The sequence below is a fragment of the Serinus canaria genome, chromosome 4, assembly GCF_022539315.1.
Source record: "Serinus canaria isolate serCan28SL12 chromosome 4, serCan2020, whole genome shotgun sequence".
Taxonomy (NCBI): Eukaryota; Metazoa; Chordata; class Aves; order Passeriformes; family Fringillidae; genus Serinus; species Serinus canaria.
This window is the reverse complement of record NC_066317.1, coordinates 41,480,388-41,505,976: the sequence shown is the minus strand read 5'-3', so window position 1 is coordinate 41,505,976 and position 25,589 is coordinate 41,480,388.

The window sequence follows — 25,589 nt, the reverse complement described above, 5'->3', positions numbered from 1 at the left end:
TAGGCAGAAATTTACAACAACGACAACACCCCAAACAAACAAACATGATGCTTTTGCTGTACCATTTGCCCAGAAACTGGATACTTTGTTCAAAACAGTGTTCTTCCATGCAGTATCACATGGCTGGTTAGTGCATTAATCTATACAAAGGTAACGTAATCTATGGGTATCTGAAATGTCATTAATTGTACTTCAAAACTATAAATAAATACAAATTTTTAAAGGTCGAATACCACTTTCTGCTATTTTTTAAAGTTTACTAAGGGTTTTCCTTTTTCTCCTCTCCATCCTAAAATTCTGAGTTCTCAGGGATATGTCTGTGTTTGAAGAGGATAGATTGTTTGACTCTGTAAAAATAGATTTTCTGTTAGAAAAAAAAAGGTGAACTTCCTTGTGTACCTCTGTGAGCTTTTTATTGAGGTAAGTACTTGAGAATAGCAAATAATGCAAGTCTTCAGTTTTTAACAGCAAGCTGTTTTGATCTTGAAATCTAGCTGCTTAGTTAAATTTCACAAATATATTGCAGCAATTCCAATGCTTTTATCCCAAAAAAATTAAAAAACCCAGTGGTTCTGTAATTATATTTATCCTTCAGAAAGATGATTTATCTCTTGGTGTTTAACAAAAAAGAATATTATCCATTATGATGTTCTTTCCTTGATATATATACTTTGTCTATGTATTGTTTTAGACTTTTAATAAGAATTTCATGAATTTCACAAGTGTGGATATTCATCTATTTGCAAATTGTATGTCTGCATCATCTTTCATATCCTGTCTTCACACAGAGGAAACTGCACTGGTTTCTGGGGGATTGTTTATTATTTATTCTATAGCTGCAGGCAAACTTACTTTCTTGAAACCTGTTGCACTTTGTGAAAGCACAACCAGAATCAATGACATGTGACTCAGTTTCATTTTCTATATACAACATTCTGAAGTGGTCTCACACTGGTGTGAGATATCCTCCCATTTCCTTTGGGGTTTTCTCTATATAAAAAACCCCTAACAAAGCCACAAACAAACAAACAACAACAGCAACACCCCAGACAAAACTCGCCCAAACAAACAAACACAATGAAAAACAAAACCCAAAAAATCCCTCCAAAAACCAATAAAAACCCCAAGCAAACAACAACAACAACAAAAACAAAAACAAAATGAAGGAAAAAAAACCCAAAAAACCAAACCTGTAAAAAACAAACAAACCAAATCAAACCAACAAAAAGCCTTAACTATAATCCCCAGACAGAATAACCTCTCAGGAAAGTTAAATTTTTAAATTATAAATGTGGATAACATTTATACATACATATATATATATATATATATAAAATTTATATATAATATTCTGACATCAAGACTTTATTCCTCTTGTTTTTGTTCTCTCAAATGTCTACATTGGGATATGCCTATCCTCAAAGATTCCTTGGTAACACAGTGCTGAGCTGAAAGTCAGGAGGAAATACTGGACCTCCTTTCATGTGTCCTTGAATAGCACGACAATTCATTATATTTCTTGCAGCATAGAACTTTGAGAGGAAGTATCAAGCAGCACTTCTTGAAATGAATCTCAAAGCATTGCAGTGTTTCTTGTGTTTCAGGTCTCTGAAAAAACCCTGTCATTACACTGTCTTCACAACAGAATATATGTGATTAAATACGCTGCAGTATATATGAACATATTATATTCCACACTAACTTCCATACATGTTTATATCTTACTCAAATGCCTCCAAGGATGCATTCTCATAGCTGCACTCTGAAGCTAGTGCACTTTAAACAAACAGGTGTTGAATTAAGAGACAGTCCAATACCTTTGCACTGCAGTTCAAGATCTCCAGACTCTTGATTTGATCTTTGAATAGAGAAACATACAATTGTATGATTACTAAGTAGGCTTCTTTCTGCTTATGTTCACTTTTTCTTATTTTACTTGACCACTTCCAATGTCTTTAAAGGCAGTTTGGAATTGCAGAGTATCAAACACATGCTGAGAAAAATGCTTTTTCTTACTAACTTATGTATCAGTTACAGGTAATATCCTCCTTTAACAGCTGTCAAAGCTGTGTAATATGTACTCACACACCACCCTCCCCCCTGAAATTCTTCTCCTCACTCTCTCCTACCAAATTCCAAAACAAAGCATGAAAGCATTTTATCCTCTTTCATGTGGAATTCATTTGAACATGTTGTCTTCTACATGTATATTTTTTCAGGATAGCTGTACCTTTCCAGGGCTAAATTCTTTAACCTCACAGTTCTGTAATGATTTCCAAAATGTAGCTACTCCCTTGATTCAATAAAAGTACTAGAGATCCCTTTAGCAGAATGAAAACACACACATCATAAAATGTTAGAGAAATTGTTCTGTCTCTGTCTAGATGGCTGTTTAAAAAGTAAATAACTGTAATGAATAAATATACTTGAACAAAAAAAGATGCATTTGCAAATGCACTGAAACTTCAGCTGTCTGGAAGCAGGTTCACTGAATATTCACCAGCATTTCAGGCCGAAATTTTCTCAGACCTCATGACTACTGTCAAGGCTCATTAAAATAAAAATTCTAGGGTTTTTTGCATGGAATCACTGTGTGTTTAATTTTATATATTTTTAAAGGATCTCTAACAACTCTTTTAATATTCCAGGGACTAACTTCTGTCCTTTAGAATAACAAGGTTATACTAGTAAATATGAAATAGTAACATTTTCTGTGCTTTCTGGATCTATTCTGGTTAGATGAAATGGGTAAAAACCCCAGCAGGCTCTTCCCACTATCATAACACTTTTGTTTCCTATAAAAGTTAGTAAATTTAAGTATTAATTAAATAATATAAAGTTGATTATAAAAATATGAGTTTGAAATGGTATAAAAATAAAGTGTAACTCTTTTACACTCAATGTTTATTTCTGTTGGAACAGAGATGTTGGTTAATTATGAATGGTAATATTCATCCCTACACAGGAAAAAGGGCAAAGTACAAGGACCATTGAACATTGCATTTTTCCAATGTTACCTAATTATAAGAACACCTGTGCTGAATAACTTTCAGCTGATCTATTTGCAGAGTGTTTAATAGTCCTTAAAATTCCTCATTTCTTAGCAGTAATGGGCCAGCAATGTTTGCACATTAAGTTGTGTAAGAAGTACCTTGGCAGGAACTGCTCAAAATACTTGTTTTCCTACATTTTATTTAATCAGTAGTTCCTAGCAGGGTGCTTACTTGAGATTTATGCCAATAGTACATTAAATTTTCATGGATATTCTGGGTCATTTTTGTAAAGGGTGAAGTGTTATGTCTCTGCTACAAAGAACTCATTCTGGGGAAAAACCCAGTGACTCACCAACTCTCCTCAGAGAGATTATTTGCATGCCAAAGAGCAAATACCCTTCTAAAATGTTAAAATAGAAAGTCTTTGTCTCATTCTCCCTCTCGCCCTTGTTCTTGCTGGCTTTTTCTTTTTTTTTCCCCCTTTAGTTGCATGGCACTCCTCACCCCTCAGTATACTGGGAAAACTTAAACATCTTCAATACCAAACCCGATAGGTTCTTCATTAATATTGTTTCTAGAGAAGTCTGGAAATAGTTATTTCTGGATTCTGAGTATTTAAATGTAACAGAAAAATTGATCCTTTTTTCCCCCAAGGCTTAGCAGTGAGTGATCATTACACATGCAGACATAAATGTTTATAGTAGCACTGGAACAGTCACACTAATGGCTATTAATCATCTTTGGATTGCTCATATCTGCTAAGTTCCTCTGAAGTGAAATGAAAATCTAGTTCTAGCAGTTAATTAGATGAAAGGGAGAGGAAAGGAAGTCAGGAAATGCTTTTAAAGTTGTTTAACTGCCACAATTCCACAAAAAAATCTTTTGGTCTCGATAACTCCACAGTTTACGCTGCCAAAACAAGAACTGAGCAGAGGACAGCTGTGAAAGGAGTTGTGTCCTTTTTTTAAATGTGTGGGTGAGCAGGAGGGTAGTTAAGATGCTGCAGTGCAGACAGATGTTGTGAATTCAGAGATAAGGTTCTTGTTGAAGTTTCTGCAACCTGCATTATAGAAAAGGTTATGCTATGACCATAATGATCCATTCTGAATTTGAGCTACATAATTTAAACTCTATTTTTCTCTCATCCTCTCATCTGGGAATTTTTTTGACTGCTACTGGAAGCATCTGTGCTTCTCTTTCGAACATGTGGCTATATGCCAGGCTATTCCTACCCATAATCTCTTTCCTTCAGTGGTTTAATGAGACCAGGGGTGATCCAGTTTTCTCCGACTGTAAAACTGATGTTGGTCTATTTGGATCAGAGTATTTCCACGGCAAGGAAAGGCCTCTGTGGAAACAGTCTTAGTAGCTTAATTACAGGAAACTCTATATGTTCCTTTATCTTTGTGTTTTACAAGTCAGACTCAGAAAGAAAGCCAAAATGTATCTGTGTAGGAAAAAACCCCAATTCCAGCATCTTAAACAAATATAAAAATCTGTTATGTAAAATGAAATTATATCAGGTCATAATAATGAAATGTTTAGGAGGTTCTTTAGTTTCATTTGTTTGAAAGAAGAATGTGAGTGGATCTAGATTTCAAATTAGAATCTCCTAAACTGGAATTCATTGTTTCTCAGGTTCTAACATAGACTGGACCATAAACAGATTTTTTTAATGCCTGGAATTTCCCACTGTCACCCTTTATAAGAAACTCAGAAAGGTAAAAATTTCACTGCACAACTGCGGTGTATTTTAGAGGGCAACTGCAAATCTGAATTTGACTTTTAATACAATTTGTACTATATTTATAAAGTAGGGAGAGCTCCTGATAGCTTAATTGCCTAATTTCTCAAAAAGGTAATTTAAAATTTTAGTTTATGTCATTGTGACGTAGTAGTAGCTCTTTCTGTGGATTAACATTCTTAGATGAAATGTAATTTTCCATACATGATTCATAATATTTGGGGAATCTTTATTAATCTTGTTGTCTTTTAAGCAAGTGATGCCTGTAATAGGCTTAACCTTATTTATTGATTACCAGTCCTCTTGCTATAATAATTGCTCTTAGAACTGTTACTTGCATAGAATAAATATGTATTTTTCTTCAAGATGAGTGTAACCCAACAGCTTGAGTTCTTTCTAAAACTGAAGCCCCTGGTCATATACTTTCCCCCTTTCCTCCAAATTCATATCAAAATGTCACCTATGCAGATGTTCATATACTCTTGCCCATGAAAAACGTGTGTGTTTTCTGCTAAATCAGCCTTACTGGTGGACCTAAACCAAATGGCAGTCTGGGGAAGAGCTTATTGGAAAGGGAGTGTCAAATGCACCAGGTATGTGTGTGCTATGTATTTTTAAAGATGTGCCAGACTACTGCAGATGTAAGAGGTATAAGAAAACAATTAATATCAAGCAGCTCTTCTGGAATTTTTCATCTTGTGGGTAGTGGAAAATATTCACTTCATATATAAAAACTGTACTTCTTTAATTCAATATGAACAAGAAAATTTCTGGTCCTTTTTTTTTGGTCTTTTTTTTATTACTTTTTATTTTATTTCTGTATCATGAGTGTTTACCTTCTGCTAGTTTTCATTTCTTGCTTTGAGCTTGTCCAGCCATATTCCTAGGCCAAGTGAGACATTCCCAGAGTTGTGACTAAGGCAGTAGCTATACTCATTCTGGACGTTATCCACTCAACTAAATACTCCCCTTCCCATGTAAGATTTTTCTTTGACTCTGTCAATTACAACATTTTTGCACAGTTCCAATGAAAGAAAGCTGGTGGTCATGCTGAATACCCCTCAGGTTGGCACTTCTCCCAGGTAAAATGTTGACAGATGTCTTTTCTGTCACATGTGCATATGCTCAGTTCACGTTGGAGAAAATAGTCTTTCACCTTGGTTCAGTCTTCTCTTTCAGTTTAGGTAGCACTATTCTGGCAACTTGTGGCCTTGTACTCTTGTTGCCAGATTCAATTCAGTATTTGCTTTTCCTTAAGACTGATTCTGCCTCCAAGGTAATAATGCCCATCATTCCCCATGAAGAATTTTTCTCACTAAAGTAATTTTCCTTCCAGATTTTTCAAACTTGACGGGTGTTTTTGAGCACTGTAAGGTAATAATATACACTGTCAATCTTACCTCTTTCCCCAAATACTCTTTCTTCTCATGCCTTTCTTGTAGTGTGGAGACTGTTTTCCTATCTGCTCTGACTTTGAGAAGAATTTCAGATAGCATTTTAGATTCTTTGTTGTCTTTCTTCTTGTCTGTCTTGGTTACAGAATCAGCAAATCTAACCTGTTCACATCAGTTTTATTTTGAGTTGGATGTTCTCCCACATTTGGCCTTTTTTACTGCATTGTTAAGCACAAACTGTGAGCTTTCCATTCCTCAGGATCTGGGAATAACCATTGTCACATGGCAGCTCAGATCCTGAAATGGTGTTCTATCTCCCTTCCTTGAAGTTCCTCAAAAAATGCTGATTTTTCATAAAATCATTGTACTCATTTCTATTTTTACATTTCTCATTTTTTATTCTGAGACTGTCAGAACACAATAGTGGCTGGCTAAAAATAAAGATGTAAAATATGGAGGAAATCCTTGAAATGACCAAGTGTTTTAGGTGTGGCTTTTCTCCCTAAGTGTATCTGAAAATTTAACTGGCCAAACCAGAGTATTGGGGAAAATAATAAAGAGAGAGGCTTGGCCATTAAATCTGTGTCTCAGGGCAGGATGTTTTTGTGAACCTGGTCTCATCCTTAGTTACAGCTTTGTGATCAAGTGCTCTGTTTAGGTATCATTTTAAGATTCCCTTTTCGTGGTATTTTTTATGTGAATAGTTCGGCTTTGGGGCAGGAAGAGTCATTACTCCTCAGATAAGTAATATTAGTATAGTCCCAGAAGACCTTGGCAGATATATTTCCCTGCTTGTTTATTTTTTTGTTTTTCTCAGCAGAGATCTCTTATTTTTCTTGGTTGGATTCTATTGGAAGTGTTGATACATAGCCCGTTTCTCTTTTAGGTGCTATGCTATAAACTTTCATGTGTCTCTGTGCAATGTTCTTGAAATAAAAAAGAGAAATTTCTTTGGACTTTTTGTAGTGAGGTGTGATTGAGCTGTCCTTGTGTTCTTTCAAAGCGCCTATTTTAAACTAGTGGCTTAAAAATACTTGCAATGTTCTTTTGATTCTGCCTCAGGTGATAATGCATCATTTTTGTCTATTTGGATACAGATTCCACTGAAAAGCCTCAAGGCAGAACTTCCCTTAGCCAATTTTGGTGTTGCACATTTCTTACCTATTTCTTCCATTTTAATTCTATCAAGCTGTCTTCTTGCACCAGTGCCTTGTAAGAATTATATATCTAAGACAAGCTTAAAAGATGGGGTGTTAAAGAAAAGTCAAAGAAAAAGTGCAGATTAATTAGATTAGCTTAATTAATTAAAGCTCCATTAATTAGAGATTCATCTTTTCCCCTACACACTAATTTCATACTTGTTCTACAGCAGTACATGTTGATTTAGAAAAATAGTACTCCTATGTGAAATTGTAAAGAGATGCTGAGAAATGTCTTTAAATCTCACACCTCAAAAGAACAGTGTTTTGCACCAGGAGGTGCTAGTCAGTTATGATGTCAAATAAGAAAGGAAATCAGACTATAAAGTCTGTATCATGAAAGTACCATTTAAAATACTATTTTTGAGAACTAGCACAGTGTTAAAAGAGACAATAGTATAGATACTTATAGAATCCTAGAATCATTTAGGTTGGAAAAGACTTCAGAGGGTGTTGATTCCAACTGTTAACCTAGCACTAACAGATTCCTCACTAAACCACATCCCTAAGCAGCACTTGACTTTTTGTGAACGCTTCTAGGGATGTGTGTCCAGGGATGTAATTCCACCACTTCCCTGGACAGCCTGGTTCAGTTGACCACCTGTTCAGTGAAGAATTTATTCCTAATATACAATCCAACCTCCCCTGGTGCAACTCAAGATCATTTCTTGTCATCCTGTCAGTTGTTCCTTGGGAGAAAAGTCCAACCTCCACCTCGCTACAACCACCTTTCAGGTAGCTGTCCTTTCAGACACTTCTCATAAATCTTGTTCTTTCCCCAGCTTTATTGCCTTTCTTATAGTCTTATATGCCTTCAGATGCTGGGAACCCTGAGCTGTGCAGCATCAAATGTGCCTCCCAGCAGCCTGCAGCACATCATGCAGGCCCTGTCTGTAGGAAGGGTTAACCCTTTTTGGCCATTTGAGATGTTCTTCAATTCTCTTACTAGAAAATAGTTCTATTCATCATTTTTACAGTTGAGCAGAGGGGATGTTTACATGAGAACTTCTTGCTGCACTTTTAGATGAAGGCAGAGTGATGCAGGAGGTAGAATTGCTGGAACCAAAGGGGAGTTACCTGCAGAATCCTCCTCTGTAATGAGCAGGCTGAGGTTACCCTGCAGGCAAGAGATTTGTCCAGCACACAGTGACCTGGAGCCTAAACTCTACATGTGGCACAGCACCACACTGCACAGCACACATCTCATCCTACTCAGATAAAGGGTTTTGTGGCTCACTAACTACTCTATATACAAATGGTTGCTCAGGATCACTACAAACTATTATTTTTAGAAACTGTAGACAATTCTGTGTGTTTATTAACTTTCTTGCTAGTAAAAAGATTGAAAATCACACTGGTTTGCAAGATAAAATGTCCTTTCAGCTGTTGAGTGGCTCCCTCCAGGTGAGGGTTAAGGCACAGAAAAGAAAGAGTGTAAAGTCTTGGCCTCATCCCTTGCCTGTGGTGTTCTTGTTTGGGGAATACAAGATTCAAGTCATTATATTGTCAATCTGTCATCTTCTCGGTGCGTGAAGGAAGGATTTTGAAACTGCCTAAGTAGGATGTGAACATGTAAGAAGATCAGGTTCTTTTTAAAATCCCAGAATAAATTAAAATTATTTTGATGGATGTCAACATTTAAACATTTTCTCCCTGCTTTTATGGGAAAAAAACACCAAAAAAGGTTTATTTCCACTTTTTTTTTTTTCTTTGTGGAACAAATTATCACTGCTGTAAATAAGCTTTTCTTTTTGCCTGGCCCATGAGTTCCTCAACAGTATTAACTGAGGGAAATTTACATTCTGAAATATGTCCATCTCAGAACTAGACAAGCCTGACCTACTTTGATGATGTGTTGCAGGATGACAGCAGGCATTTTAGTGCTGTGGTTCTCTAAGACATCTTCAGACTGAGAGCTAACAATAGTGCATAAACTTGTTTCTTAATTGCTATTATTCTATGCTTTGGGCTTAGGAAACTGATTTAAATATTCTGTCACAACACAGTGTTATGATATTACTATTAATAAAACAGTAACATTTAGCTTGTTAGGTAGCATTAGAGCTCAAGTGCTTTACAGAAAATCTAGGAATGTGAAGACTGAGTGAAGAGGAAAGAAAACCTCATTTTAACCCCTTCAAAAAATCCCAGTTTACTTCTTCCCTAGCATCTGTTGAAATGAAAGAGTTGAATAGACAATTTGATTTGAATGGGGGTGTTTTTAAGTCACTTTTCTTATGAAACAACTGGGAGGAAAAACTTGTGCCACTCTATAGTATCAGCAGAGGTTCCCAGCCATTCTCTAGGAAAAGCTATTGTAGGTAATAGATGCTGCTTCTGAACTAAGATATATTTGTACAAGTGCTGCCCTCATCTATGCCAGTGGAATTTCCAATACATCAAAGTCCATGAAATGCCTGATTTTCCAGTGGCATAACTGAGGACAGATTTTGTCCTACTGTTAGTGGAGTACATAGGCAGTTTAAGAAAAACAGGAAGTCTTTTCATCTGCTTATAACCTCTAGGAAAAGTACATGGAGTCATCTGGCAGAATGAAGCTCTTCTGCAGGTTATTTCTGCACTGTTAATTCTTAGATCACTGTCCAGCAGATTCTTTAATTCAGTAGTCATGTGCTACATTATTACATTTCAAATTGCAGCTCTGAGATCATGTGTCCTCTTAACCCTTAGAGTGGTTTTAATCTAGGAATTTTTTTCCCAGTGAAGATGCTGAAAAGCTGTAGAGACTAGTAATTAAATGAAAAAAATGTCCTGACAGGTTTTGGTTTTTCTGGCTTTTTGGGGTTTTTGTTCTTTGGTGGTTTTTTTTTTTTTTTTTTTTTTTTTTTTTAGTTTTATTTTGGGGTTTTGTGTTTGGTTTTTTTTTTTTTTTGCTTGTTTGTTTGTTTTTATGGGGGGTTTTATGTTAAGTGATCAAAACGTTTTTGACTCTTTATCTCATGTTGACATTTAAATTTACAGACATTTGAGAAACTTATGGAAACATAAAAATTGTTTTTAGTGTTCTTTGCAGAAAAATTCATCACTGACTGACTCTTTTTTGTATTAAGATCTCGATAATTCTCTCAGGAGTTAGATAGGAATGTTTTGGTTGAATCTTAAAGGCAGAATCACTCTCAAGCAGAGTTCTTGTGCTGGAGCTGTACTTTGTAGTCCACAGCAGGGCCTTGGTAGTTAAATCCATTCTGGTAATCCAAAATAATGGCAGGAAGAAATCACCTGAATACACAAACAATTGCTCCAGTCAGCCCTGAAAACCATGGAGACTGCGGAGAACCTTTCTTCTCTGTGAACCACTGCTGGAAGAAGCTCTCTCCTCTTGTGTTGGTGCTATGATTCCGTGGCTCTTTGCCAAAACTTGTATAGACTTGAGAGTTCTGCCCCTCCCTTTCTTCCACCTTCATCTTGCTACTGTAGATTTCCATCAAGTGTTTTGATGTGCACTGAAATACTGACAGGGCTGATGTTAAAGTACCCTTAGTGGTTCCTGGGTGAACATCATTGGGATCAAGTGGGAATTAATTTAGCACAGATATTGTTTCAAGCTTTATGACTGGTGCATTAATAATATTTATTTATGTAAGTCTTGCTTCTTTTTTTTAATCTTTTCTTTGCATCTGAAGAAAAACAGATGTGTTTCAAAATTCTAAATAAATCTGTAAGGCTCTTTCACTGTCACTATAATTCAATAACTGCTGCCCTTTACATTTTTTCATCTCAGAGTTTGGTGGGAAAACCACAAATTGTCCTCAGTTTGGGTTTGTTTTGTATTATTGGCAATGTAGAAGTTGGAGACACCTGAGACCTAGTGGAAAGAAAACAAATGAAAACTTTCCCATGTGAACTCTTGCATTCAGCCTCGGTCTCAGGAGGAAATTGGGCAGCAGGAGTTTCCTTCATGGCATCAGGTTTTCTGGCAGGCAAATTTTCAACAATTTCCTAACAATTTAGAAGCTCAGTGAAGTATATTATTAAGTGGAGATAATGGCTTCTCCAACTATATGAGGAACTATTTGGATTTGTTGCCTTTCAAATGCATATCTGTTGTTCTAAACAAATATGTCAGAAATTATTCTTGCTGTCATTGCTCCATTATCTCAACCTATAAGAATTTATTTGAGTTTTGTTTCTGTCTTTGCCTGTGTGGAGTGTTTGTTTGCTCTGTTTTTTCTTTTGGTTGGTTGGTTTTAATAGATTTTTCAGGCTAGAGAGTTGATTAAAGTTTACTTGTAAGTCATCCTAAGTATTTAGTGACAGAAAAGTTTGCCCAAGTTATCTCCCAAGTACATGTATTTCCATAAGAATTACACACAATTCATCAGTCCTTGGAAATGATCTTCATTAGTGTGGTTCCTGTAAAATAGGACTCTGATAAAGTAGGATTTGACACTATAAAGGCATCCAGGTGTGCCTAGATCTATGTGGAGATACATTAGAGATGCTTTCAGAGTCTGGGTTGTCTTTCCCATGACAGATTGGTGTCTTCATGCCTTTAGAGTAAAAAACCCATAAAACTTAATTGACACAAATACTTGGAATTCATAGGATATTAAAAAACCACAACAAACTAGCATGGACAGGGGGTTCACAATTTCAGAATGAAAACTTCATAAAACATTTTGGATTTTATTTATTAGGACCATTGGATAGTAACATGAACCAGACCATGGCATGAGTAACAAAGTGATTTGATTTCTGTTATGGAAAACGCTATGAAATATTGTTCAACTTAATCTGTGATAACTTAATTTTAAAAACTGAACTATTTCTATGTCTAGATGGTACCCAGACAAATGGAACCAATTCCAGTAGTGACCAATCCATCTAGCATTTCAGAAAATGAAGTAACAATTGAAATAATAAGATCTAAAGGATTGATTTGGAGTGAGTGCTGCTTAGAAATGAGAATATTCATGATTTGAATGAATCTGAATAGCTTAAGATTCTGGAAATCTACTCTGAGATGCAGGGCAATACCAGCTGTGTATTGAAAATTGGTAGGAAAGATCCAATTTTCAGTGAGAAATCAGTAGGATTACCAACTTTTAAATAAATTTATTTTTTCTGCAAGTTCTTTAGAGTGTCTACAAACTGTAAATACCTACAAGCCTGCAGAGCCTGTATGTCTATTTGGCCAAAGCTGGTAGTTTCTGCTTTATGCCAGCCTTCATGCCATTATTTCAGCAATTTTTTCAGTTTTTATCAAATTCTTTCACTTTTCTAAGACACAGTCTTTGCATTTGAATGCTATGGACCCCTCAGGAAATATTTGGTGGAGGGAGCTGGTGCTGTTCAGTTACTCAGTTGAGGAAGGAAATCTTTCCTACAGAGACTATTTTCTACCTTAAATCAAATTAAATTCTTAAACAGATCTACACATGTTGCACAATGTCTGTTTGGTAATTCACACTATCTGAGAAATATTCTTAATGCAGAAATAATAGTCGGCACCATTTAATTCTGTACTTTAAGTTATATTCTGTACTAATAGTTTTTGCAAGGTATGTTTCCCTTTGTCCATGTGAAAACACACTAAAAATCTTCATTTTCAGGGAGTTTAACATACTTTTTATGTTTGACAAAACTTAACTTTAGCTCAGTTATCTCAGTAGGTATCTCAACACCTGCCCCTCTCTTTCCTTCTGTCGGTTCCACCCCCTGCTCCCAATTTCAGATGTAGTTTCTCTGAACAGGTCTTTATCTGCAGCCAGCACGTTCAATCTGTAAGAACAGCACAGAGAGAGTCCCTTCTATTCCTGGCTGGGCTGTCAGTGAGGACAGTATGTGCACTGCAAACTGATGTGGGCTGTAAGGATACTCAGTGCACACAGAGAGATTCCTAAAATCTGAATATGTGCATACTCTGTCTTTTCAACAGTTTGCAGCTCAGTCAAAAAAGCAGACTGGTTTTTCTGAGGAAAAACAGGCTGGACTACTTAACAGCTGCTCTCAGGCAAAAAAATTCACAACCCTGCTTACAAATAGTTAAATAGTGAAACATTGAAAGTACTCTTTGTCAAAATGTCAAGTTTGAGATTTAGCATTATAGAAATGTAATTTCCCCAGCCTAATTTTTTTAATGTCCATTCTGACCCTGTTTTCCTCCAAAGCTTGATGCAGCCATCTACCATAGAGAATAGCAGCTCAAGTAGTTACATTTTAGGAAAGTTTTTATAAAACAAATGAAAATGGCTTTTTTCAGAGGGAAAAGATGGACTTTCTGAAAGGAGGCCAGATGAACAACCTGCTTCTGAAAAAGAAATGACCTACCACAGTACAAGGAGTCCTTTATAACTAATTGCATCATTAGCAGTTAGAACTCAAATAGCCTAATCAGGATTTATGTATATATTGCTGCAAATGTTCTTTAACGTGAGTAGATGGTTCAGAAAAAAAACCAGTGTGCTAAGGGAAAAATAAATAAATCATGTCAGAGTTTGATTTTTTTATCTTTAATCCATAAAAATCCTGTATTATTAATAAAAATCTTTATTGAACTGGCATACAAAGCGGAGAACAAGCTATTCTGTATCTATCAGGACCATAATTACTCTGCTAGGCAATACAGGGGTTAACTGTTTGTTGTTCTCATTAACAGTTGCAGAAGGAAATGATCCTTCACTAATTGGCAAATATTGGCTTAACAAAATAAGGCTGGCCTGGGACACTAAACAGCACATGTTAGGTAATCAGAGAAATCAAGGGAAAATGTATGTATGATGGCAATACAGATGTTACTTATTTCAAACCAAGAGATCAAAACTCAAAGTGTTGAAAAGGGATGAATCTAAATTTCCTGGGGTTCATCCCTGTTTCTGGTGACTTCTGAGCATTTGCAGAGAGAATGAGAGAAATTGAAAATAGTGCCTGTATTGGCTCAGTGAATGACATTTTCCATTTAGCCATGTGTAAGGATAAGGTTCTTTTTTATTCCCTAAATGTAAGGAAGTGAAAGGAAAATGTAAGTTTGATTGAGTATCAACAAATCTCTCTCTCAAATAGAATGTAAAATAAAGTATAATTAGTGAATTCACCTCAGACATATGAAATGGAATTAGTGTTACATTGGATCTGGGCCACTGAATACAGGCAAAGATTTGGGTATTGAAAACAGTGGAACAGTACTGTTAATACCCTTGATATTATCCAAAACAGTGTATTGGGTTCTAAAGTTTTTGTAACCTTTACTTCTAAACTTTGTTTTTTGCTACAGAAATGGTATAGTATTAACTGCCAGAAACACAATAGATCATCCAGAAGACTACAAAAGCTTCTGAGATTGTTATAAAACTATGTATTACAGTAAGACAATAAAGTTCAGACAGAAAAGTGTGATACATCTTGGTATAAATGGTCAGGCAGATAATACAGAATGATTTAAAAGATCAGGAGTTGCCTCTCAAGAAAAGATTATGGTATGTTGTGTAAGATTAGTAATATTAAACATGTACTGATACAATGCAAGATGAAGTACAAACATCTGCATGACATAATGCAGATCTTGGTTCTGGTAATTTATTAGGTTGATTTAAGTGAAGAGAGAATAAGAGAAATCAGTTGATGTCGACTGCATGGTTATCACCCCACAAACTTTGAATCCCCCCTCAGATCTGGATTGAACAGCCAGCAGACTTCACTGTGGGGTATTTCTGTGTCAGACACATGCCCTGCTGACACTGCAGGTGAGGTGAAACCCTCAGCTGTGTGAGCGTCGAGGTTCATGTTTATTCCAGCTGGCTGCAAATGGTAGAAGGAAAATATTACTGCTGCTAATATTCTTGGGACATTGCATAGTCTGCTTTCTGAGAGGAAACACAGGCAGGGGCTACTTCACCTCACTTTTCTCTGAGGAATTGTAAATTACCCTCATGAGATACTCAGTAACACACACAAGATCAGCTGTTTATCAGCCTGTTTCAGAAGGGTTAGTGTAATGGATTCTACAGAAATTTTCACTCCTTGTAATTTAAAATATGGCTCCAGGAGCACCAATATATGAGATTCTGTGCTGCAGACTTTAAAGAAGAAAGGAGTTTTACCAGCCAGCAGAGGAGGAAAGGGCAGAACCTTTTCCCTTTAAGTTGCAAGGTTTAGCTAGATTAGAGAATTACATTTCTACCAGCAATCTGGCCAGGAACTGTTGGAATAGGAAGTAAAGAAGATGAGGATAGCGAGACAGAAGGAAGGGGATCCTTCCTCTGGCTTCATCTGTGCAGAAGTTGAGAGGGCTTCAGTGCAAACATCAGTCTTTCATGACTTTGGCTTCCTCATTTCAGATTGTTTGGAAATTTCTTACCCATTACTTCTCAGTCTTGTGCAGAATAAGAATGAAATCTGATGCTTTTCTGCCTTGCATCTATCAACCTTTCCTTTTTATAAAATGATAATTATAACCATTGGCTTTTATTATGACTGAGAGGAGAGTATCCCTTGCCATGGTGTTGGTTGTTGTCATTTTCACCTTTAGGTAAGATATTTGATAAGTATAAAATTTCAAACAGGCAGGCAGGCATTCCTGAAAGGGGTTTCAGCCCTCTTCTTAATGGTGGCTGGGAGTGATTTCAGACAGCAGGCAACCACAGAGGTGAGAATATACTGAGCTCCTACAGCCATGTGAGAGGCATTGATTTTCAACCTCATCAGTGCCTCATGCTATAGGAGAAAAGCAGAGCACAAACAACCATCTGGCATCAAATTAAAAGATGGTTGTGCTGTAGTACTTGCCTGGAATAATCAAACGAAAATTATGCTTTTCTAAAGTCTAGTTCAATACACTACTGTAGTCTCAGGCAAGTCAGCAAATATGTAGATTAATTCAGCCTCACTTCTTGCTTTTTTTTTCTTTGCCTGCTTTGAGACAGATTATATTTATTGCATAGGCCAGCAGTACTCCAAACTACAGCAGGTTCATTCCTTAAATGTCAGTTGATTTCATGAGCTCACATTTAACAAAAGAAGATGCAGAGTAAGGGAGTCTCAGGTATTTATGTGTAACCCAAACTTTTGTTGAAAATTACAGAGGTAAAGCAGGATGTATAATACCTTTCAAAGTACTGGGTTGAGATAAAAGGGAAAAAATAATAAAGGAGGATACTGATTGGCTGTTGCTCCAGATTCAGGGAAAGAAAAAGAACAGGAGATGTTAGCAGAACACACACAAAGCCATGTACACCTTAGTTCTCACAGCAGCAGCATGCAAGGCTGTGAGTCCATGCAGGCAAACTGAAGAAATTCCAAAAATATGTGTTGGCAGGCTTGGGAAAGGACAAATGCTTAGCAGACATGTATTCTGAACACTTTCTTATATTTTTTGTCCTATCCAGTATGTAGTTATGTAATGATGTGTTGAGCTGGCTTTTTGTTGCTCATGAATCCACTATATAAATAGTAAACCAAATATTTGATAATTTCTCTTGTGCAACAATCAAAAATCTCTTCTTTGTGTGATGCTGGGAGAACTGTTCTGCGCCATAAGATTTCAGTGGTGTTATTAAAAAGGACATTTGTCTGGGTCTCCAAGTTCCATTCTGGGAGCAAGCCTTATCTTTCTGCCTATTTGTAGCATTAGACAGAAAATCACTTTTCTTCTGTTATGATGATGTGTCCAAGACAAATTTCTGCTGCAGCTGAAGTCCTGCCAAAGCATGTATTGCCTTCAGGGTAGAATTCTCATTTATGTCTTGGAGCAACATTGTCTTCCAGAAGGATTCTGTGTTTCAGACCTTGCTTAATGTGGATGCTTTAAAACACAGCTACTTTCAATGAAAGGGCTGCCTTAAGAGCAGTATGTCTACTATTGCAAAGATTTAATGAGCATTTTCTGGCAGAACCCGCCTTTTTTTTAAAAATAATTTTAGGTTTGACTTCAGGGAAGACAATTCAATTTTTTTCACATCAGTAATAATTATCATTATAAATTATTAATGATGGGAAAAGGTGATGAAAGAGAATACAGATATATATATAAAGATTTTTGTAAAGCTGGTGAAACTCAACAAGACAAATTTCAGCATTGAGAGAAGATTATTTTTCTCATTTGCATTTTTTCTGTTATGTTGAAGACTAACTCAAGGGTAGGATTTTTATAATTACCATTGATGCTGAGATAAAATTTGAATCATTCCTTTAAAAATTGCCCTTAATCCTCTCCAAACTCCTAGCAGAACTTAGTTAAAGGCTTTCTAATACAATAATATTTAACACAACCACTGAAATAAGTAGGTGAATGTCTTATAGTTTTTTTAGCATTAGGAAATAGAAAGGACTATTATCACCACCTTATCATAATAGAACTTCTATATAATGTTACGTACGGTTTTTACAAAGGTTTTTTTTCCCTGTATGGAATTAAGCTGGAATGTGTCTGTAACATGGGGAGTTCTTTGAGCATGGAGCAAATAGGTACACTAGAAGGAAACCCCCAAAGATTTCTCCTACTCCCAAGATTAAGCAGCATTTCTCCTCTGTCAGGCAGTGGTTCATTGTGCACACGTACACAACACTTGCACTGAGCAAGGGCAGCACCACCATGGCTGATGGTGTAGGTGGTGCTGCTGACAGGTGATGACCTGTCAGGCCTGGTACCATATGGTGACAGCACACAGCAGTGACAGGTCAGGCTTCAGCATTCCACGGGGTGGCAGAGGCAACATGTCCTTGTCCAAGTCTGCTTAGTACCAACTAGCTCATCCCTGGATTGCTGCTGTTCTGGGCTGTTTGCCCAGAAGTCTTCCCAAGAAACACTAAACCCTGACAGCAAGAGGAATCATCATCCATCTGCCTCTCTGTGGGGACAGCAGAAGACTCAGCTGCAAAACTGTGCTCGGTGTAATTCTCTGCAGTGAGAACACACCTGTAAACATGACAAAATGGCAATGTCCCTGAAGTACAGCAGGAACATCTGTTGAGCTCAGGTGGCTGATCATGCCAAGCAGTGATGTGCACAAGGAGTGAGAAAGGGAAGAGTAGGAAAGACCAGTAATGTGCAAAACAGAAGCTTGGTATTCATTTTATCACAGTAGAATTGTCATTTTTCTGCCACTATGGATAAACTGTTACCATACCTAATAAACCTCAGTCACACAATTGATAAATTTATTTGGTTTGGTTTTTTAAACGGTGAAGACGACCGGCTTTGGATCTCCCACATTGGTGTCATTGCTGGGGTAATTAGGTTTTTTGTTCTAATACCAGAACTTCAGTTTTGTGTGTTTGCTTCCCCAGCTACTTGCTAGCTTGTATAATAAAGGGGCAATTTTATCACAGAAAGCTTAGGAAGAACTGGCATGTAGCTCTAACTCTTGGGTAATACGATTTTCATTAATGTGATGTTTAGAATATGGAATGGTAGCTCCAGTCAATTTTTGCTGAAAGGAGAGTGAAGAAGAAATTCATATTTGTCATATTTGAAAGTGTTGTAAGGGGATCAGAATCTCCTCATTTGAATCTGCTGCTACCTGTGTGCTGAGGGAAAAAATAAAAGATGTTTAATGGAGATTTTTCAAAAGAATATACTTAAAACTGCAGAATTATTTCTATTAATATTCCATTTTGAATAAAGGCAATGCCAATGTAACATAATTTTGCATTTGTTCTATAGAACATAAAGTACTGAAAGGAAATGGCTGAATTAATACTGTAAGGACTGAATTTATATCAAATGCATCATTGTTCTCTGGTCTACATAAGTAATTAAAACTGGAAAATAGGATTGCAAATAAACCTTTTGATATGACATCAGCCAATCTACTGTAACCATAAGATGACCGGCTGAACCATGCCTTTCACTAATCTGATTGTGAATGTGTTTTACAGCCACAATTGTGCAGTGAAACTTACTTTTAAATAAATTATAATTTTTATGGAGTAGAATTGATTTTTTTACAGAGGCATATTTTATATACATCAATCAACGATGGTTTAAAACACTGACTCATAAAGCTGATTTTATATGAACATGTATTTTGCATATCATGCAGGAAGGAAAAAAAAAACCCATGTAAGGTTATATATGAAATTACTTGAAGTATTTATCCTCTGTTTCGTGTTAAAGATCTTTTAGTTAATATCACATTTTGGATTTAAAAGCATTGCATTTCTTCTAATCAGCAAGCACTGAAATGAGAAAAATTCTTTATTGTTTTGACTTGAGGCTTACACAAATAATGAGTAGTGCCTTTATATGCTGCTCTTCCTTTTTGGAATTACAAAGCAGCTTAAACAGCAATGGAAGAATGCTACAACCCAGCTGTTCTTCTGTGGTGCAATTAAGAATTTTCTGCCCTGTACCTGCTGCTGAGGATTGAAAGATATCCACTCTAATGCAAGATTTTTTTCTCTCTTTGGGGAGGTGGTAGTGTTGTGCACATTTATATTTCAATACTTTTTGTGATCTTGGAATGACGTATTGCCGTGCTGCACAGTGCCCATGGGGTTATGGTTCCAACCCGAAATCTTGCCCTTCCTGGCTAGTGAGCAATTAACCTGTGATGTTTCTTGCATTTTAATACCTTTGGACTGATCCTGTCGCTATTAAAGAAAACATCAAACTGGCACTTCTTTCAAAAATTGGCACCATGTTATATATCAGATATAATTGTATTTCATATCATACTTAATGAGTTTATGCTTTCTAGGCTGCTCAAATATCAGGTTTTGGGGTTTTTTTGATCTTTCCTGTTTATGTTTAGCATGCTATGCCATTTAATGAGGAAGAAGAGATTCAGCAGCATTATTAATGGACAAATTAAATGTCAATTAGCACTTACATTATAACAACACACTTTTAATTCACAGTAAAAATTTTGTTCGGCATACTAATCCATGCTTACTTGCTTCTATTTGTGATGCTAATATTTATCCACAAATTCAATAATGCACAGAGAAAATTTTTAGGTTAAAAAATTCTGTAATTTTTTTAAGAATCTAGGGTCTCTTTAAAAAACATTCCTTGAAAATGTCATCCTCTACAGGCATGGTCCCAACAGTATTTTTTATTTTATTGCCACAAATGCCAGGAATTTCCTTGGAAAATAAATAAAATCAACAGCTCTTCAGCAGCCCCTCTTAGGTACATGCCATTTTTATCTAACACATTCATTTGTAGTTTTAAATCTCTTTGTAGACTTACAATTTGCCAGTATTTCCATTAGGCAAAGCAGTAGCAATAATAGCAGTATCTGACTTAGAAAAATTCAGTGCTGGTTATAATAAATCAATTTTTAAAAAATGGAAAATTATCTTGCACTATTTATAAATCATTAGCCCTAAAGTTACTGCTCTTTTAAGCAGAAAACCTCGAGTTCTGAACACTGAATAGTAATTATGTATTTAAAAATGCATTATTACTCTTTGCCGATGTTTAATAATTGAATTGCAACCTGGCAATTCTAATGCTTGTGATTTTCTTTCCCTGATTTGCTTACAGTCTAAATTCCTTCCTGGAGCTTGGAAAACATCAGGTTCCTGCTTGCTCTTTGTTTTTTCACTTTAACCATGTGTCATGAATGCAACAACAAAAAAATAAAAAATTTTTTTAACTTCAATGTCTCAATATACTTCTTGGATATAATATTGCTCACATTCTTGTTTGTAAATATATGCATAATAAATAACTAAATAGGTATCCAAAAACCATGTGTCTCTGTCCATAAAGAAACTGGAACTGTGAAAAATAGGAAGAAAAAGGAAGGGAGTGCAATGTCTCTGAAATGCTCAGGTAGGGAAAGAGCACTTATGGATCTAATTGAAACCTGACTCAGTGGATAATTCCATGCTGAAGTACCTCAGACTATGCTTCAAAATCAGCCAGCTCTAGCTTACTCTTCAGGTCTCCCTCCTGAAACTGACCAACCTGCCAGTGTTCTAAATCAACATTCTGTGCTTCTTCCATTATTTATACATGCTTTGGAATAAGCACTTCTAGAAGGAGAGACAAAATGTAAAGCTCACTGAGGTAAATAGGTAATGCTGGCTTTCCTTATAAACACAACTGTCACAGCTGCAGTTGCAGCACAGACTTGCATATTGTTTTTGGGAAGGCAGTGAACTGAAACAATTAAGAGATTAAGTTAAAATAGAGATAAAGTACTAGGAAAAAACAATTCCCTCAATCTTTATTATGGTTATATATACAATTAGTCAAGTCATGATTGCACAGTCCTTCTCTGTTATTAACAGTCAATATGGACTGTGTTTAACAGTCAAGAGTTAGGGGTCTGTAAAGATGCCATTGAACTGGACAGACAGAATGCTAAGCACCAAAGTCCCTCATGCAGCACTTCAGGAATTGAATTAAAAAAAAAAATACTAAGAGTGTGGATGGGTCTAATTCTAGGATTCACCCAGTGGGACGTAACTGACTTGGAATAACAGGAATACTTAACTCATCTGTTGGCTCTGTACATTTAGCTTGCACTTAGAAAAGCATCACACTGGGAGCTAGCAAAGGAAATGAGGTATTAATGTCTTAGAAGAGAGATATTTCTCATAACATTTTTTATATGGGACTTTGATGTGTGCCCAGAAATATGTTTTCTTTTCTCACTAGCTTGGTAAAATTTTCACTTGTTTGGTATTTTGTCTAAATATATTTATGTTTGGTTTGTTAATTTTTTTTTTTTTTCATGCAAAGACATTTTAAAACTCAATGTCTCTAGTTCTGCTATACCCAGACAAACAACAGCAGCTTGGGTAACTTGACATGCAGATGTTTACCATAGCAAAAAAATCAGTCTGAGAAGCAAACATACCATATTTACATCAGGATATGTTGTGTCATATTTAATTCAAGATCATTCTTTGATATTTGAGATATAGTTGTTAGATTATTAAAGTGTGTTATGAATGACAAGAAAATAATGAACGTTAATAAATATTGTGTCTAACACATTCTATCACTTTGGCATATACCTTTAAAGCTAGAAGAACCATTGTACTTTGATAATGGTAAAAAGACTGATCAAGAAATGTGTATGGTATGCACTAGGAACCACCTGCTTTTGGAGTTAGTTTTGTCTGGTTTGGTGACTATATCGTGATCTGTTCTTCATTCTGAATAAAACCAGCAAGATCGTAAAGTATTGCATCTTCATATTTTCAAGCAGTAGAATGAAATGAACTATATTTCTCAAGTGGTGGTCATTTAAAGATAGTTATCATTCATAGACCATCTGGAAGAATTGGTATGGTTAGATATTATATTTAGAGATGAATGAAATTATTTAAGAGCTAAGCTTGTCACTACGTAATTGATATATGTCTTTGTAATGATTCTTGCATTTAGCAAGAAAATTTTTCCTTCTTTATTTGGTGTATAGTTTAAATGAATATTGCATCATAACTTGCAATTTTCATGTTATGGTCAATGAATTATATAATTTTTTTTTTTTGTGATGACTACTTCTATTCAGTGTTAAAAAGATACATTGGTTGATCTGCATGCTGCTGTTATTGATGATAATGATCACAACTGAACATTGTGCAGGGAACATAGTGAAGAGAAAGGCCCTTAGAGAACATGAAAGCCTTTTTATGATAAAGGTAGCTAGATTTATTTCTGCAATAACAAATAAGTGAAAGAAACCCACAGATAATGTAAGTGTTAATTCACTTCATTCAAGAAGTATTTGTTACTAAGTTGTTTGTTCTTTCAATACCTCTGTCCATATTTTGTGAGCACCCAGACAATGAAACCAACCACTTTTCCAGCAGAGAAGACAGAAGATGGCTTTTAGGTTATCAGACTTAAGGTTAAGTGCTTCAACAATATGAGTGGCTGGTATGTATTTTAGGAGCTTGTTAGGAGGTGGTTTGCTTTTCACAAAGGGAGAAAAGGAAGAAGGGCTGAATACAAATCTACCCTTCTTTCATCTGCTGTGAATTGTTTTACAGATACAAATAACCGCTTTTATTTTCCCTGAGGGTTCTTGTGTTCACTAGGAACCTGAACCTGTAACTCTTTAACATCCAAACTGTTTCTTTTGTAATTCTTTTTCGTTTTTCCCAGCCAAATACAGCACTATTTATTTAGCATTTTAAATTATATCTTACTATTTTCAGAAAACCACCTTATTTCCTTCTGATTTTTTTCTGTATGTCATCTTTTGTTCGGGAGTTTCAAAAAGGTGGCCTTTTCTCCTTTAATAAGTTTATTTTGATATGTGTAAAAAAATACTCAACATAGCTAAAATGTTCTTTTCAGTTCCCCAGGCACATCATTCTGCTTCTGCTTTGGGATAGTATAAATATATTGTGTAGTGAACTAACTGAAGATACTGTGTTAATTGAAAATGATCCTGTATAAAATATATGTATTTTCTGTCCGCAGTCAAATAAGGGGAATGGTATTTCCTATGAATGTATTGAATTTCTTCAAAGGGTCATGCTTGTATTTAAACCTTACCATAAAACTACAGAATCCACACCTTCTTAGTTACATATAAAAACACTTCACATATAACAAGTCCTAACTGAATATGTACATGGCTTTAAGAACAAAAACCTGTAAGACTGTAATTCTGATTAGATATCAGAGGCTTTTATCTTCTTTGCAGACAAAAGTTTTCTTTTGTACTTGTAATTTTATCATCTTGAAAAGGATTATTTTTCTTTTAGGAAAAAAACACCACCCCCCAAATTTGCAGTGGTTTTTCCCAGAAACCTTCGGGTTGCTTATTATTACACTCTTCCTTTAAAATACTTACCCACTGTTTCCTGTAAGGAAAAGTTCTCTTCAGTATTAAGCTTTATTTTACTCTCATTTGATGGAAATAATTTTATTTTATAAATAAAGGCCTATTTAAATGAGTTTAATGTCTCTCACAAGCCTCACTGAGCAGTGGATGAAGTTAAAGAATCATCCTGCTCTTTTGTTCCTTCTGGTTGTTTTTCTGCTCAATTCACCAGGCTACTTCGTGAAGCACCTGCAAATATTCATCTTGGAGCTAGAAATGGTTTAATAGAAAAAAAAACACCCACAGAAGGAAGAACAGGATCTGCCTCAGCCTTTTATCTTTTATATCATCTCTGGCTGGGATCCACAGAATAGCTCAGACCAGTCAAAAAATAAGGCTGATGAACTCCTGAGTTGCTTGTGTTGATATTGGAATGACACACCAAAATTAAGAACTATTGCAGGGAACTGATTGGGCTGAGACCCCTCCCTACCAAAAGCTTGCTACAAAAGCATGCAGGTGAGAAGGAAGGCAAGAGCTTGATAAACAGCAGGTCTTTCTAAAATCCCACAAATAGCAAGGAGACAAACCTGAAAACTACTAGTTTGATTTAAAGAATAGATGGCCTAGAATTTTAATAAGCTGCCACATACATTTTGTGTTTGAACATGATTATGAGAAGGAAACCCATGGCTCTTTATATCAATATCAGAACTTTCTTTGACCTTAAGCAAAACATTTTCATTTCAAATTATTCATTCTTCCATCAAGGTGCTCAACTGGGGAGTTTAGCTAGGAACACAGGCAGAAGTTTAAACTTGTTTCTAAGCTCCGCAATATAGTAAAACCCCTGCACCTTAATAAAATAAAAAAATTCTTCTGGTTCATACAAACTTTACAAGTTCACTTGAAAATTTATTGCTTTTCTGGCAAAACCAGCTGAATTTTTTTCAAATTTTGTCATAGGGAATTAAAATGTCCTGAGAATTGTGTTAATATTATGAACTTCTAGGATCAAGAGTATATGATTTTATAATATATTTATATATTTATCATGTAGAGAAATGCCAAAGCTAAAAGAGATCAAAAAGAAAAAATAATCCAATGCTCACTGGCATGCCTGTCAGTAGACTGCTAGGGTGTGTAATTATGAGTACCTGTGAATGGGATTTAAGACACAGTAGAAGCCAGTCTCCCTTTAATCATGTTGCTCTTGATGCCCACAGAGGACAGGCACCCAGATGGGCACAGGTGATTTTAACTGAGGAAGTTTCAGCATTAAGAGGTGCGTGCAGCTGTGAAATATAGAGTGATCTAAGTTATACAGGCAGTAAATGTGTTTGTATAAAGTCCTCTTTAACAGGAAAAAACCATGGGCAACAGAAAACTAAATATATTTAAAAAACCCCTTTTCTTACCTTATAACTTCCTGCTATTTTTTCAAAAAGATCACAATTCTGTTTCTCAGAGAATAATTTTCACCTAGCTGTCTTTTTTCCCCACCTTAAAATCTCTTGCCATAAAAGCATTCCTTGCTTAGTGGGTAACCTAAATATCATTCATTG